Source organism: Phalangium opilio, unplaced genomic scaffold, assembly GCF_054372755.1.
Source record: "Phalangium opilio isolate 3A_F unplaced genomic scaffold, DU_Popi_V2 ptg000041l_1, whole genome shotgun sequence".
Lineage (NCBI taxonomy): Eukaryota > Metazoa > Arthropoda > Arachnida > Opiliones > Phalangiidae > Phalangium > Phalangium opilio.
In genome coordinates this window covers 4888967-4906008 of record NW_028324165.1, presented here as the reverse complement: position 1 = coordinate 4906008, position 17042 = coordinate 4888967, and the positions used below count along the sequence as shown (strand labels likewise).

The 17042-nt window shown below is 38.2% G+C and overlaps 1 protein-coding gene across 5 annotated transcripts in view; it reads left to right on the top strand.

Annotated features, from left to right (window-relative positions):
- The window catches only part of LOC149679514 (plexin-B-like), a 293178-nt gene that overhangs the window by 190834 nt on the left and 85302 nt on the right, over nucleotides 1-17042 (top strand). For all 5 annotated transcript variants that reach the window (XM_089835325.1, XM_089835323.1, XM_089835324.1 and 2 more), the window contains one exon: nucleotides 2797-2939. The gene's annotated coding sequence lies outside the window, so the exon portion shown is untranslated. The remainder of the gene's footprint in view (nucleotides 1-2796; nucleotides 2940-17042) is intronic.

Genomic DNA, 17042 nt, shown 5'->3' with positions numbered 1-17042 from the left:
AAATTTTACAAAATGGTAAATATATTTTTTTATAATATTTGGTCAGTTTTATTTCAAAACCATATTTCGATGTTTAGAATACTGAATAAAAAGGCCAGTTTATTTTTCCACGAAAATTTCATTTTCAAGTTTGGTCAGTTCCAATTCCAAAACGTACTTCGAATTTTACAATTTTGGTATTGGAAATTCTTGTAAGTTTTGAGGATTATTGTGTCAAATAAATCCCCATTTTTTATTAACTAACGTATAGTAGCGTTTAAATTCGCTAATAGAGAGGTTTTGATAGTTTTAAATGCACTGGAAATTGTGAAAACACAGTAATAAAGTAGTTTTGTTATTTTAGAATGGAAAATAAAAAGAGACTATATACTTGACTGGAAATGACGTCATAACTGCGATGATTTTTGGCTGGAAATATCTGTAGCTCGTAGTTATAACGTTTGCTCCTGCTCCAAAGAGCCTAAGAACAAGCGCAATGTCGTAACTATAGCGAATAGCCTTCTTGACTGTTGATGACGTCATTACTGCGATGGTTTTTGGCGGAAAATGTCTGTAGCTCGTGGCTAACCAAGGTGTATATATAGTACATTCGCTCCTAGTCCATATAGAGCCCAAGAACACGCACGATGTCGTATCGTAACTATAGCGACAAGGCTAACCCATAACTGTGCCGCGTATTAAGATGTTTCACAACCAACTTCTTGTTATTATCTTACTTCTATTATTATTATTGTAGGTAAAGTAAGCGTTGCATTGTTCTAATATTGACAATTCCGGATGGTTTTGTATAAGTAGTAGAAAAGCGCGCGCTATAGCTAGGCCTAGGCGGGACTCGCGGGAGACACCGCGCGAGTCCACTCGGGCATCCACGAGCGGGTACTCTTCTTTTTAGCCATATCGTAGTATACGATAGGCTCTTAGTTTGACCCGAGCCGTAGTAGTAGTAGTAGTAGTAGTAGTAGTAACAGTAGTGGCCGGAGTTTTCGCTATCGTTATCGTCAGATTTTAGCTTAAAAGGAACTTTATATTACCACAACCCACCCATAGGGGTTACTGGGCTCGGTTAGAGATTTAATTTTAATTAAAATTTTTTCAGGTCAGACTCGGGATTCGAACCCGGGTCGCTGGCGTAGTAAACAGCCACTCTACCAACTGAACCATAGAGACTTGATAGAAACTTCGAGTTTTTTATTATTTATTCTTATCTCTAAAATGTCGGGGTGATGTGGGGTGGGGTACCTCTTAATCTGTGGGGTCGGAAACTTTTGAATTTTTATCTGTGGAGTCGGATACTCATGAATTTGTATGTTTGGGGTTTTTATATTTATTTTCTTTTTATGTATGTGCTAATTAAATAGATAACGATTTTCCCCGTTTTTCGTTCTCGTTCGGTAGCTATCGTCATCTATGTTATGTTTGACTGGAACGTTTTGGCGGTTAATTCAAATGTGGGTTTAGAAAGAGCTAACATAGTGTTAAATGAGCGTTATGCGTTTGATCATTTTAGCATTGCTAAAGGTAATTCGAGGGGATAATCACTAAAATGCGTAATCACTATAACTAAACTTTCTCTTTCAAAAGTTTCTGGGCATAAGTCCTTGTTAGAAATTTATAAGATGCGATAAGTGTGCATCGGCATAATTCTATGTTGTAAACTCATCGAGGGGATTATCACTAAAAACTATCTGTTCTTCGATTCGCCGGAATATTAGAATTACAGCATAAGTAAATTTATACGGTTATAATTTAATCACTGTTTAGAGTAGGGAATCGAGGGGCTCTTCACTCTGATTTTATGCACGGTAAATCATTTAAGCATTGAAAAAGATAGCGCTATTCACTCATTAGGGTAAGGTATAGAGGGGTTATCCACTCATTAGAGTAAGGTATAGAGGGGTTATCCACTCATTAGAGTAAGGTATAGGGTAGGGTAGGGTATAGAGGGGCTATTCACTCGTACGATATGGCTACTATTACGAGCCCTTGGGCCGTCTTGTTTTTCTTCTGGAAAACTGGACACGTGACTACGAAGGCAAGTGAGGGAAGACAAACAGCTGTTGTCTTTTCGAGTCTAGGGCTCTAGGGTTCCGTGTTTACTGTAGTGTATTCATTGTATGTATGTTGGCAATTTTGTAACAAGACCATTTAAATGTATCCAATATTCATTTCGGAAATTCTAACGAGTATGTACTGTACATTTGTTAATGCTAATTTAATAATGAGACGCAGATGTTTGTTATTATTGTTAGTATTATTAAATTGACAACTAAATAGCGGCTGTTAACTTAGAGACAACAAAATTAAATATTAGATATGACAAGTTTGATATGCGTAGTGTTTTTGATAAGTATGCCATAAATTAAGCGGGATGTTTTTTGGGAAATCGATTTTGAGTCGAATTTCAACACTATTTTCAAAGTAAAGATTGGTCAGAATATTTTACGAATGACTCCTTAAAGGCCGACTTCCATCGAAAAGAGTTCTAACGAACTGAAAACCGAGCATCGAAACTAGCAATGGAGTATAACCGTGCCGATTTTCGAATCACCGCTGGGGTAAAAGATGGAAGGGTTCTAGCTAACTGAAAGCCGTGCAATGTGGTTCTAGCGAACTGAAGATGGAACTTAGAATCGATAAAAAATCACTTGATTTTCTACTTCACCCTCCCTTTAAGATATTTTGCCAATTGCACAGCTCTTTTACAAATATGTAGTCATAGTTTTTTTCGAAATCGTTAAAAATACAAATCGTTGCATAATACTGATGTCAATATTTTATTTTTTATTTTATTTGCAGAGATCTTCCGTACATTGCCGGTTGTACATTGAGTTTTCCATTTTTACTGTCGATTCAACCAACCGTTATCAAAATTCGGATCCAAACAGGGTATTTTAACATATTGGAGAACGGAAACATTTTTGAAACTGCATCGTAACAACGTAAGTAAAAAACACCTTTTTTTGTGAAATAATATGAATTTTACAACATGAAACGAAATATGAAAGTTTACATATATTGCCGTATTTACTATTTTCAATGAACTCGAATTAAAATATTTGTGATAACACAAACATATTAGGGAAAACTGTTAGGGAATTTAAAAACGAGTAAAAAGGTTCAGGGGATTTTCAAACGGGCCAAAAAGGTCAGGGAAAAGTCATGGAATTTTTAAATGAACCAAATACATCAGGGAAAAGTCGGGAAATTTTAAAATGGTCAAAAAAGTTCACGGAATTTTAAAATGGACCAAAAGATCGGGGAAAAGTCAGGGAATTTAAAAATGGACCAAAGAGGTCAGGGAATTTAAAAATGGACCAAAGAGATCAGGGAAAAATCAGGGAATTTTATAATGGACCAAAGAGATCATGGAAAAGTCAGGGAATTTTATAATGGACCAAAGAGATCATGGAAAAGTCAGGGAATTTTATAATGGACCAAAGAGATCAGGGAAAAGTCAGGGAATTTTAAAATGGACCAAATACACCAGGGAAAAGTTAGGGAATTTTAAAACGGACCAAAAAGAAGAGGGAAAAGTCAGAGATTTTAAAAATATCATGGAAAAGTTAGGGAATTTTAAAAAGATCATGGAAAAGTTAGGGAATTTTAAAAAGATCATGGAAAAGTTAGGGAATTTTAAAAAGATCATGGAAATGTTAGGGAATTTTAAAAAGATCATGGAAAAGTAAGGGAATTTTAAAAAGATCATGGAAATGTTAGGGAATTTTAAAACTGGCCAAAAATATCAGGGAAAAGTCAGGGAATTTTGTAACGGTCCAAAAACGTTCAGGGAAAGTCGGGGAATTTGAAAATGAACTAAAATATCAGGGAAAAGTGTGAATTTAAAAATTCATTGTAACATTGAATCTGAAAATTTTCACGCAACCCTGACCTAGAAGGCAAGAATCCACATTTATGAATAGCCAGTATTAGTTTTCGATAAACCTTTTCGAAAAAGGACCCTGCAGATATTTACAATATTTTTAAAAATATTTTGAACTATCGAATAATGTCACACGATCACATAATTTGTCGCGTTATTGTTTGATGAAAGTCTACATCAACTGAATTTAGTATCTCATAAAATACCTCCTCCTCTATAATCTAAATTTCGTCCCTTAGTAAAGCTTCTGCTGATTTTTTTATGCATATAAAACAAAAGGTATGCTAAAAAGGCTTCAGTCGTATAGCTCCCTAGAAACAATAAGAAAAGTAGCAAGCAGGGCCGTAAAAAATTGCCTGAAAAATAACCCCGAACGAGATAACAGACAAGGGGCAATTAAAAATACGTTAGCTTCGATTCCCATGCAGGCTCCATGGCGGTGTATGGATTGTGATACGTAACATGCGCCTCCTATACTGTATTGCTTGTGTAAACTTTACAACGTAGAAACCCTTATAGGCTATCAAAAGGATGTATAGGCCTACCTATATGTTTAAAATGTAGTTTTATAGTTGTATGTACCTTTGTTGGAAGTGGAGCTGGTACTTAACGAATTGTGGGAAACGTAATTTCAACCTAGTAATTAAAGGGGACTTATTTTTGACTGATCTTCTAAACTAATTGGGGTTTCAGTATTTTCGCGTACTTGCGTGAATGGTTTCCTCGAACTTGTTGTTAAATTCATATTTTTGGAAGTATATCATTTGGTCGAATATTTTCAATGTATTTATAATTTTCTCAAAGTTTACCCCCTCAAATATTCATAACTTTCTCCGAGTTTATTCCCTCAAATATTCATAAATTTCTCAAAGTTGCCTCCCTGAGAATATTCATAACTCTCTCAAAGTTGCCTCCCTGAGAATATTCATAACTCTCTCAAAGTTGCCTCCCTGAGAATATTCATAACTCTCTCAAAGTTGCCTCCCTGAGAATATTCATAACTGTCCCAAAGTTGCCTCCCTGAGAATATTCATAACTCTCTCAAAGTTGCCTCCCTGAGAATATTCATAACTCTCTCAAAGTTGCCTCCCTGATAGAGTCCGACGCCGCGAAAAATAAGTCGGCCGCGGCGTTTGCACAGTTTAGGCATATGGGCGACGGCGCGCCGCCGGCGCGCCGTTCTATAAACCGGCGGCGGCGTTGCATACAATTTTATTGGCGGCGGCGGCGTTAGAGGCGTGTAAGTTCACAACGAGTGATTAATGTCGTATGTAGTTCTCAGTTGTGAAGTGGTGGTGTTCACAAGATCAGTCCATGTTCGAAAATACTGGTTGAAATCTCTTGAAACTTTAATGTGATTTGCAAAATAATGTTTGGTATTTTTGTGGGAAGTTTAAAATGTTTCTCTTTCCTGGCTTTTTGTAAGAACATTAGAACGAAAATTAAGCATAATTTAATGGCTTAGTCTCAAACAGTTTAAATTTATTTCCTTCAGCTTCACTGGTTCGAATCTCTTGAAATTTTAGTGAGAGGCATATTGAAAGGTTTTAAATTATGGTGCAAAATTTCAAAGTTTTGAAACGAATAGTTGTTTTCGTAAAATTTTCCTAAGCGACTAAATAGGTTGTAGGATTATGCACAAACAAAATTTTTTGGAAGTGAATTGTTCGTTTAAAAATTTTGAAACTTTGCATCATAATTTAAAACCCTTCAATATGCCTCTCACTAAAATTTCAAGAGATTCGATCAAGTGAAACGGAAGAAACCTTTAAACCGTTCGAAGACCAAGCCCTTTAATTAGGGCTAATTTTTGTTTTAATATTTATTAAAAACTATAAAAAGGAAATGATTTGAAAATTTCCAAAAAATAGCAAACGTTGTTTTGCACATCTCTTTAAAATTTCAAGAGATTTGAACCAGTTGTTTCAACATTCTGCCTAAATAACTGTGTTCCTCCCATAGCCGGCCTATGGCTCCTTCGATTTTTCGAGCGATAAAGCCCAAAATTACCAACACGCGCTTTTACATAGGAAAAACATTGGCGTGTGAAGCCAAAGAGTGATCCAGTGGGCTGTGGTTGTAGCAAGGAAGGCAGAAATGAGAACCAGTCAAGGATAGGAGTCTAGATCCGTGGAGTACAAATTTATTATGACTAGAATTTTTAAACTGGTCCCTCCTCAACTTTCTTAAAAGTTCTCAATTAATAAACTGATCCCAAGGACCTGTAAACCCCGGATTTAGAATAAAAAAAAACTGGTCAGAGCAATTATTAAACTGGTTTTGGACCTGTGGACCTGTGCTATTTCCAAGACTGGTTGGCACGCCCATGGAATACTGAAGGACCGATGGCAGCCCATAGAGCCCCATACTAAGCGACTAAACGACCAACGTTAAGCTTACTTCCCCCTTTTCAGCCCCAAAATGGAGGGGGGTTATGAAAAATGAAAATACCGAGTCAAATCCCCGAAAAAGCTAGCGCCATCTAGAAAAAATGAGACGTTAGATGCTTCCCTCTTTAGAACGTTGATTCCCCCATATGTCCCCCACTATCCGGTTTGCTACTATTTGCCGCTAGAAGGCGAATTAACAAGTATTTTTCAACTTTCTCCCCCTGCCATCCGTCCTTCAGTATTGGTTCGTCCATGGCACGCCGGCGTACGCCGGTGATATTTCGGCGTCGCGGCGGGGCGGCGCGCTGTTTTAAAGTACGTACGGCGGCGGCGGGGTTAAAAACTGGAAATGTGGCGGCGCGCCGGCGTACTATCGGCGGCGTCGGACTCTACTCCCTGAGAATATTCATAACTCTCTCAAAGTTGCCTCCCTGATAATATTCATAACTCTCTCAAAGTTGCCTCCCTGAGAATATTCATAACTCTCTCAAAGTTGCCTCCCTGAGAATATTCATAACTCTCTCAAAGTTGCCTCCCTGAGAATATTCATAACTCTCTCAAAGTTGCCTCCCTGAGAATATTCATAACTCTCTCAAAGTTGCCTCCCTGAGAATATTCATAACTCTCTCAAAGTTGCCTCCCTGAGAATATTCATAACTCTCTCAAAGTTGCCTCCCTGAGAATATTCATAACTCTCTCAAAGTTGCCTCCCTGAGAATATTCATAACTCTCTCAAAGTTGCCTCCCTGAGAATATTCATAACTCTCTCAAAGTTGCCTCCCTGAGAATATTCATAACTCTCTCAAAGTTGCCTCCCTGAGAATATTCATAACTCTCTCAAAGTTGCCTCCCTGAGAATATTCATAACTCTCTCAAAGTTGCCTCCCTGAGAATATTCATAACTCTCTCAAAGTTGCCTCCCTGAGAATATTCATAACTCTCTCAAAGTTTACTCCCTCAGAATTTCGTGAGTTTCTCAAAGTGTATCCCCTCACAAATTCGCAAGTTTCTCAAAATTTACTCCCTCTAAAATAAAAATTTATCTCATCTCTGAGAAATTAGTAACTCTCCCAAAGTTTACTACATACGTGAAAAATCATATTTTTCTCAAAATTTACTCTCATAAATCTATTTTAAAAATGTAAATAAACAATTCAGTTATTAACCCCGGAAAATTTCAAACCAATCCTAATTAATAAATAGGACCAAGGACGTTATTAGAAATTGCTTAAAAAGATGTAGGTAGTACTTTTATTAATTTCCCATAACCATCTTCTGCATTGTGAAATAAATTCTTATTGATCAACTCTAAAATAAACCGAGCTAAACGCAACATAACGCGACGGCGTGTTTTTCCGGCCGTATGTTGCATCCGTTTCAGAAACTCGCAGAGAGAGCGAGAGAGAGAGAGAGAGAGAGAGAGAGAGGGAAACCCATCAAGAAAACTATAGGTAAGCGTAGGATCCCTCTCAGCCTCTGAGCATCCCTCTCATCCCCCAGCACGAGCTTTAGTAGTTTCCCGCGTTAATCTGCGCATTTCCAGCTCAATTTGGATCACGGCCAGAGATTTTCACAAAAAAAAAAAAGAAAATATAGTTTTTTTTTTATCTGCCCCCCCCCCTCTTTTTTTCATAGGAACCTTTTCCATCCCCCTTTTTCTTAATCTTTATAAATTTCACGTCGGTGCCCTAGCTGAGCCTGACTAGGCCTAGTTGGGCACTAGCCCTCCTAGGCTTTCCTAATTAAGACAACAAAAGCGCGGGAAAAGCTTGGAGGCCTCCAGTCAATTAAGCCTTTTCCCAGGAAGGGGGGGAGGAAGAGTGTTATGGTTAAGGAAGGTCGCGTATTTTAGGCTTAGCTTTGCACTAAATAAGGTTGGGGGGGGCGTATTTCTTGGTATTTTTAGCGCCAGCGACTGTCCTGTTAAAATCTAATTTATTGAGATATTATGATCTATTAAGATTTTTAAGGGTACGTCAAAAATGTTTTTGATAGTAGACAATTCATAGATATTAGAAGAATGTAAATCAAATATACAGGTATTTAATAAACGAAAAAAAATAATTAGTGTAGTAAGAAGAACTTTGAATGTAGCGATTTGCCTATACCACCAGGGAGAAATGAGGTGAGATGGAGTGGCTTTTTGATTAGCGAACTGCTGCATGCACTGAAACTCTCCATGTGTACCTTGTTCACGCCCCTACCCTTCGGTGGGCGATTGTTAAGTGCTGCCACGTAGCGCCATTGTAATTGTATTAGAACTAGCTTCTATTTTTAAAACAGACGCCGCGTCCCATACGATTCCGTTATTTCCGTACTGTAATGCTGAGGATGCTGGGAGGACTACTTTGCCGTAGACGGGGTTACAGAGGCAATGTTATAGGTAGGGGATAGCTCCTCCATCCCTCTCTCCTTCAAGGTTGGACATAACGAATTTCCTACCCGTCCTAGACTACTTTGAATGTTTTGATGGGAGTGGCTCATAACTTTAAAACTGGCTCTCGCCATCTATCGGCCTTATTCGCTTATGTTTTGGGATTTAAAAATAGATACTTGTAATGTATCGGGTTTTTTATGTACATGAGTTAGTGTTTTATTGGGTTTTTTTATCAATAAATTAGTTAGCATTACACGATGATATGTATTTGAATATTTGTTTAAAACGAAATAAGCTCACTATTGTTACCCAGTTCGTGTGTTGCGGTCACTCTACCCTAGTATCTTCAATGCTGTAGAAAGAAAGTTGAATAATTTAGTACAAAGCAAGAAAAACCACGTCGTTAAAGCAACCACTGCTAAGTGAGGAAACGTTCTTAGAATCGAGTTTAAAAATTAATTTAACTAAATCGGGAATTAAATTGCATTACTTTTGGGGCTTTTTTTCGCTGCTGCCTATTTTGAATAAATTATTTAAACCGGGAAAATAGAGATAAGTATGACATTTTTAACCACTAGAAGTCGCGTTATGTAAAGTTTGTGGGCGGAGCCAAAATATAAGCAGACGAAGTTTCCCAAGGGCATTCCTTTTTCATTTCATGAAATTTTAATTCGGAATCTCTTGACAAAGGGCTCTAAGTGAAGCTCTAATTGCAAGGCGAACTGTAGATCACTCAGTTCGTCTAGAACCGGTTTGCACGGTTGTGAAATAACCTCTAAAAACGTTGACATAATGGGAACACTGGCACAGTCACCCGATGTTAATTCGATGTTCAATAACCAGTTCGCCTAAAACCATTTTCGTCATATGTTAAAACCGATGGTTAAAATGCCAAATGATCATTTATCTATCGATTAGCTAGATATCATGGTATTTAGTCAGCCAATTTTCCGCATTTACAAATATGTTTGTGATATCTATGAGGGACATCCGAGCAAAGTAGCTAGACAAGGAAGGTTTTGATAAATTTTGATCATTTTTCACATTACAGCCGCCATGAATGTAACGTAACCGTAATAAATCTTGTGAAGATGTGTAGTGGAGACATTTTATGGGTAAACACACCTCTAGAGGGGGGCTTAATTAATTATCTCATTTTTAAAAAGTATTTTTATTTCATAGAATTTAAAATTACGGTGTAATAAAACATTGAATCTTTCCTTGTTAAAGGATAGTAGCGTATCGATCATTAAATATTTTATCGGAAGCATTTGTTTTTCTTCCAAGAGTGCACATTGTTTGAGAAATATTTAATGATTTAAATCATCTTTGGCGACGTATTAAAGACGTCACCACTGTTACTATAGTTAAAGGGAGGGTGAAGTGGAAAATAAAGTGATTTTTATCGATTCTTCTACTAATTATAAGGCCATTGTGGATAGTGAAACATCCAGGAAATACAGACTCCGAATGATTTTAAAATTACAATAAGGTTCAGATTTTATGGATAATTTGAAATAAGGACCTCTGACCAATCGCGTAACGTCATGCCTTCCTGTTTATAAAAATCTCGTGGCAAACGGTGGCATGCTCTATGCCGAATGAAATTTAGCGCGAGATTTGAGCGTGCAACGGAAATTTTGTTAACAGGTAGGCATGGCGTTATGTTATTGGTCAGAGGTGCTTATTTCAAATTATCCTTAAAATCTGAACCTAATTTGAATTTTAAAATCATTCAGAGGTATTTCCTGGATGTTTCACTATGCAGAATGGTTTTATAATTAGTAGGAGAATCAATAAAAAAAAAATCACTTGAGTTTCCACTTCACCCTCCGTTTAAGGCGACGCACGTGGCACTATCTGTGGCGCAAACGCTAGTCGTGAGCTACAGATCTTTACCACGAGAAGGCGCTATGTGCCTATTTCATTTTCTGTAAAAACACAGCCCACTCGATCACGCAAGTTGCATCCGCTTGCGTGATCAAGTAGGCTGTAGTTAAAATAAGACCAATTTCGTAAAATCGGTTAACGTGTTTAGAATTATGGTAGTCGTAATTAAACGCTACTATCTCTTTAACAAGTTAGGCTTAGCATTATGTTTTTTTTTTTTTATTTCTATTTCGGGTCCCAGTCCTTATTTCTCTTTTGCTTTTCACTGCCAAGGAATGCAATTCATTTTCGTTGATAGTCTAGCGCTAAAGACTCGCGAACATTTGGGGTTGATGATTCAAAAACATAGTTTGGGGGAGCATAGGCCTAAAATAAAAAGATTAAGCTTAACTTTCGGTACAAGAGGCGCCGCGCGCGAAATTTTCCCCCTCTTTTAAAAATTAGAGGCGCTATTTAGCGATAAACTGTAAACTCTACGCTCTAACTTAACCTACTACCTCCACGTGTTCTTTTTATCATCCGTGCCACGTGAAATTCCGTCTGATTTTTCCCGCTAAAAATAAACGTGCTAAAGAGCCGAATGTACTTACTTGTGCGCCACGTGGTAGGGTGCTTTGTTAATTTGATTGAATTTTAGGTAATCTAAACCAATTTTAACGAATGAATGATCGAACGATCAAGGGTTTTCGATAGATCGAATCATAAGTTTATAAGATATGTTCCATAAGTAAGGCCAAGAAGCGATAACTAGTTTATTAGTGGGAAGGTATAAATTTGCCACATTTCCAGCTTCATCTCCAGTACAAACGTAGGGCCGGAAATAATCCCCGCCTCTAAATTACAACCAGCATCTCATTGGCTCTTGAAAACTCACGTCAACGCAACGCGAATGACGAAAATTACGTATTTTCCGACTCAGAAGAGGCGAAATAGCCCGGCCTTCTTTTACGTCCCCTCTTGTATTTTGAAAGGGGGACTGGTACTATGGCGCGCGAATACTTGGGCATCTTAAACCTTCCCCCTAGCAAACTAGATATCGCTTCTTGGTAAGGCAGTAAGGCACTACCTATACTTCGTAATGCTAGAGTTTTACTGAGAGCTAGGCTACGTTCAGTAACTGCTAGCGTACGCAGCGCTGCGCGCATCGGAGACCGATTTTTTTACTGTACGGTTTTTCGCACTTCCGGTTTCTACGTCACGCTACGCATCGATGTGACACCGATCGCAGCGGCTGGAAGAGCAGGTTTTTTCGATGCGAATCGGATTTATGACGTCATTAATTAAAGTTCAACACGGCGAGAAATCCAGTCCAAAGCCACTAGCGAAACGATAACACATTTTTCTTTTATAGATCTTTTCAAATGAACTGGAATTAAGGTTATTTCCGATTTATCATCGTTAGATAGTTCATTTAATAACAAAAATAACAGTTTTCTCCTCAATCCAAAATCTCTAGCAGACGCCATCATGGAAAGTATCATCAAACGCAACAGAGAGAGAAAAAAACCTTCAGTGACGTCTGACGTCACTCTGACGTAGCGTTCGGGAAAAAACACATCGGTAGCGGTAACGGCTTTTTCCGATTTCCAGTTACTGAACGTAGCCCTAGTTCGAGAATTGACTACACTCGGTTAATTTTGCAGGACTTACATCTTCCTATTTAGTATTTAGTCTGCACTAAGCCTCCTCACCAGGCGTCGTTTTACCTCGAATCTATGACCTACGTTACTTCATGACAAGCTCCAGTTTGTAACCAGTGACAAACTTATGGGGGGACACATCTTATGAGCTTATGTTGAAAGAAAATAAAAAGAAGAATCTAGAACTTTCTTTCAAATCTATCACTTATAGACAAGCTTTATGGTTTTTTACTGGAATATACGCCTCCATCTTGTAAAATGGCGAGGCATGAAATGTAACTAAATATCTTCCGCACATTTTAAGCTTTATTCGTTCAACGCCGGTACATCATTTGCTGGTTAGGTATGAAAGTAAATCAAGCGTTAATTGAATAATGTATACTCGGGTTTGGCTTAGGGCACTGGGACACAGTTGCAAAGAATGTATTTGCATAAGCTTTGAAAAAAAAGTAAAAAATATTGCGTTAATTTTGGCGTTCGTTTGATAGCGCTACCAAGTTAATCTGGTTCAGTATCTCCGCGGCCCATCTTCGTGACGTAATTAAATGGAGGCCCCCGTGTATGTACATTAAGCAACTTGACAGCTTTCGTGTTTTTTGCCTCTCTTTCCCAGATCAGGCCTAAATAGGAAAGAACATAATTTAGCTTGATTAATTCATTATCTAATGAAAAAGTCATTAATTCTGTTAGAACCTTACTACTACTACTATAGAAAAAAAAGGTTATGTTTATATTTAGAAGTGTATTTTTACAGATTTTTAAATTATGGTTCATTTTTATCAATGACGTTAAAAACTAATATGAAAGAAAATTAATTAAACAATGGGTTTCTAATAAGTGTGCCTATAAATTAAAAGGTGAGTTCTATAGTCGAACTGAGTGGAAATTTTCAATTAACATGGGGTCTACTGACTCTACTCTACAACATTTATGAATTAGTAAAGGAATGGGCTTCCAAACTTTCATTCGTGACCTTGAGATGACCTCAAAGAGTGGACATTTTGAATAATACCTCTAAAAACGATATTAACTTTGTGCAAATACAATTTACCTTAAAGGCCGACTTCCATCGAAAAGAGTTCTAGCGAACTGAAAATCGAGCATAGAGACTAACAATGGAGCGACCGTGCCGATTTTCGAATTCCCGCTGGGGTAAAAGATGTCAGGGTTCTCGCTAACTGAAGATACACAATAGAGAATTTCCTTCAGGGGAAAGCAAAAATTCGAGATGAAATAAATTTAAAAGGATTTCTATTGTTTATCTTCAGTTCGCTAGAACCGCCACATTGCTTGGCTTTCAGTTAGCTAGAACCCTTCCAACTTTTGACCCAGCGGGGCTTCGAAAATCGGCACGGTCGCTTCATTGTTAGTCTCAATGCTCGGTTTTCAGTTCGCTAGAACCCTTTTCGCGGGAAGTCGGCCTTTAACTCGAAGCTCTTGTACTAGGTGCTGTGAGATCTATAAACACTGTGACACTTCGAATCAGGTTTACTTTACCAGCGTAGGCACACTTCTACACATTTATAATAATAGTACACTTCTGCTAGATAAAGGTTGCATAACGTTTTTAGATTGAAGTCTATTGAAAATTTTCTGTAACTTTTAAACCATGTGTGTCTATTTTCCTTGTATTTGGGGCCAATCCATGTTTGGAAGCCCTTAGCTCTGTAACTAAATATTTTAGACCCCATGTTCTTTAAACATTTTCCACTCAGTTTGTTCCACATAATACACCCTTTAATTTATCGGCATACTTATCAGAAACACGTAGATTTTATTTAAATTTTATTAAGCACGAATTTCGTTAGACCCTTGGATTAGAAGAGATGCAAAGTAATGACGTACTTACGTCTCTACCCTTTTAACAGCACTTTTCATTGTTTGTATTATGAACTTCCATAAAATCTTGGACAAAAATTAAATTAAATTTTAAGAGCACAATTAAATTATGTCTAAACACCCGAAAGATTATTTTAAGAATTTCGAATCATGGACTTTCTAATCTCAAAGAGGACCAGTATAGAAGTAATCTTTGCAACCAGACAACAGTTAGCTTATCCCCCGTTTCCACGCTATTAAATAGCTTTGAAAATAGTTAGGAGTGACGATTAAAATAATTAATTTCAATTATATTTAATAATTTAAGAAAAACCTCTTAATTGCTTCTCGACTCGGAGAGGTTTATTTTGGTTTCCCAACTTGTTTTGTATCGACAAATCAAGGACTCTCCCAGTTCTCTTATCCCTATATATGGTTTATAAGGTCCATGCTTATATAAACACTTCTAATTGTAGACTGTGTTCGTAAAGTTTCGACTTTAAATTAAACCAAGCTTCTGCACCATCCATTGAAAAGTGCCTGGAATTTGATTTCAGGCGGGAGAAGTTAGGGCCTTTATTCGGTCGAATTGTTGGCCCCATTTTATTTTATTTTCAAGCCCTTAGTTACTAGGCTTTGCCCACTATTGTAAATTGCAACAGGATTTGTAACTTGATTTTAAAATCAATTCCAAATTTACATTTTCTAGTTTAATGGGGTGCCAGCTAGCAGTCCACTGCGTACTGGTGACCTTGTTGAGGATGCGACCTTTTTATTAGGGTTCGAAGAAAAAATGAAAAATTAGATCTTTGTAAATAACGTTACTGGGAACATATAAGAAGTGACTACCTTGGCGAAATAATACATTATCTATGCAAGAAATGATATCTAGTTAATTAGGGAGAAGGTATAAGATACCTAAGTATTCGCGCGCCATATAGTCCCAGTCCCCCTTTCAAAATACAGGGGGGGGGGACGTAAAAGGAGGCCGGGCTATTTCGCCTCTCCTCAGTCGGAAAATATGATTGTAATTTTCGTCATTCGCGTCGTACTGACGTGCGTTTTCAAGAACCATAAGATGCTGGTTGTAATTTAGAGGCGGGGATTAACTCCGGACCTACGTTTGGACTGGAGATAAAGCTGGAAATGTGGCGAATTTATACCTTCCCCCTAATAAACTAGATATCACTTTTTGATCTAGTCCTGACTGACTTATTGATTAATAATCAACACCCAGTCCAAACCACCTTAATTAGATGGCTGAAAACTTGTAGGGACGTTACTCTTAATTCCGAGGCACGCACTATAAAATATTTTTTCAATCCACCGCCATTTTGAAAAATGGCCGCCAGAAATGTAAACAAACCTTCTTTGTGATTAACGTCCTCACGTTTCAATCGATTTCCCTAATATTTAATACATTTGTTCCTTATAACCTGTGGCTTTATATGCCTTTTAGGGTTCGATTAACCGCCATATATTAAAATGGCGGCCCCTGAAAAGTAATAAACAAGCTGCCCCAGCAGAAAGGACACTCGTGCGGGATATGTAAGATAATAAAAATTTAAACAATAGGGGCTAAAAAAGCGAGCATTAGATAAAAAACTCTTTGCTAGACGCCATACCTCCAGTTGTGAACTTGTGAGAGTCTAATAAATATTAACAGTAGAACTCGCAGCAGACAACTCCTTCTAAAGACTTAAGCTATCCACTAGCACCATCGCGCGCCACCATCCTTAACCCACCGCACCAACGCGTGCTTCGGAGGAGGCGGAGTCTATTTATCCTTTTTTGCGGCTTCAGCTAGAATGCGTTCTGGTGGAGTCACCAAATAAGTGTTTACTTTAAAAAATCGAAATCGCAATGATGGGGATGAAAAGCCCGAACACACGGTATTCCTGTCGCCATGCATTGCCAAAGCTACGCTAGAGAGACCTTGAAAACCGGGACCAATACCTCGTGCGAGGGGGGATTCTCCCCCGCACGAGTAAAAAGGACTGAAGGGCAACTCAGGATGCCTTTGCTGCTAGTTATACATAAATTAACATTTTAGCAATATAAAAAAACCAAAATAACTTATTATAACGGATAGCTAATTGTCAAACCGTTTGTTATTCTGCAATATTGACTTGTAATACTTAAATGAAATTGCAATTTTAATAAGCATTTTATAGCTTGTTTCATATGGGTTACGGTTTACTGGGTTTTTTTCGAAGCCACAGAGGGGCTTTCAGTGCACACCAAAGGCATTGGTTATGTATATGAACGTGAGATCGGTTCTAATCGTTGAACGCCATCAATTACAAGTCCTACTCTTTCCTTAGATAGTTGGCCGTCAATTCCGGGAAACACGATTGTCTGTTTCCCAAGGTACGAAATGTTCAGTAAGCAGATCCAATGTTTTCAAATCAATTATTGAGTGCAAGATACCTTTCGTCCATTTTAGTTGTAGTTCAATAAATTACTCGTTGGTTCATTTGAGTAGGCCTTCAAGCCAGCCCAGCCGTCCAAGCTGCTTTAGATCTATCTGCATTTCACTGTCCCGTTACAAGTCAAAGGCTTAAAGGATGGTAACCACCACCCCGCCCCTCGCTCTCTCCCCGAGTTAATTTGGATTTCTTCCACTAGGCGAGCATATACCTTTCCCGTCCCCTTTCGGATCTATTAAGAGCCTATTACAAAGAAAACGATGCCGGGGTCCTTAGGCTAAGGCTATCAGGGTAATGAGGCGGCCCTAATGGAGGGGCTCTTCCCCGCTTCTCTAGGGTTAAGGCAAAGGCCTAAAGCACGCGGTCCTGGACACAATTTCCAACGACCTATACGATTCGGGACAACCGCGCCAACGGCCCGAGCTTTACTCAAAGAACCGTCATTGGCAGACGACGTTTCTAAGCGTCATTTCGTGTCCAATCCATAGTACTTTTCATTTACCATCCGAGCTAACCCTCGTTTGCATCGACGTTTCACGAAACGTATGGCTTGACAAAGGTAAGGGGATTGTTGTCGAGTCGTTTCAGCGGGAAAGGCGGGTACCATATACCAATTTC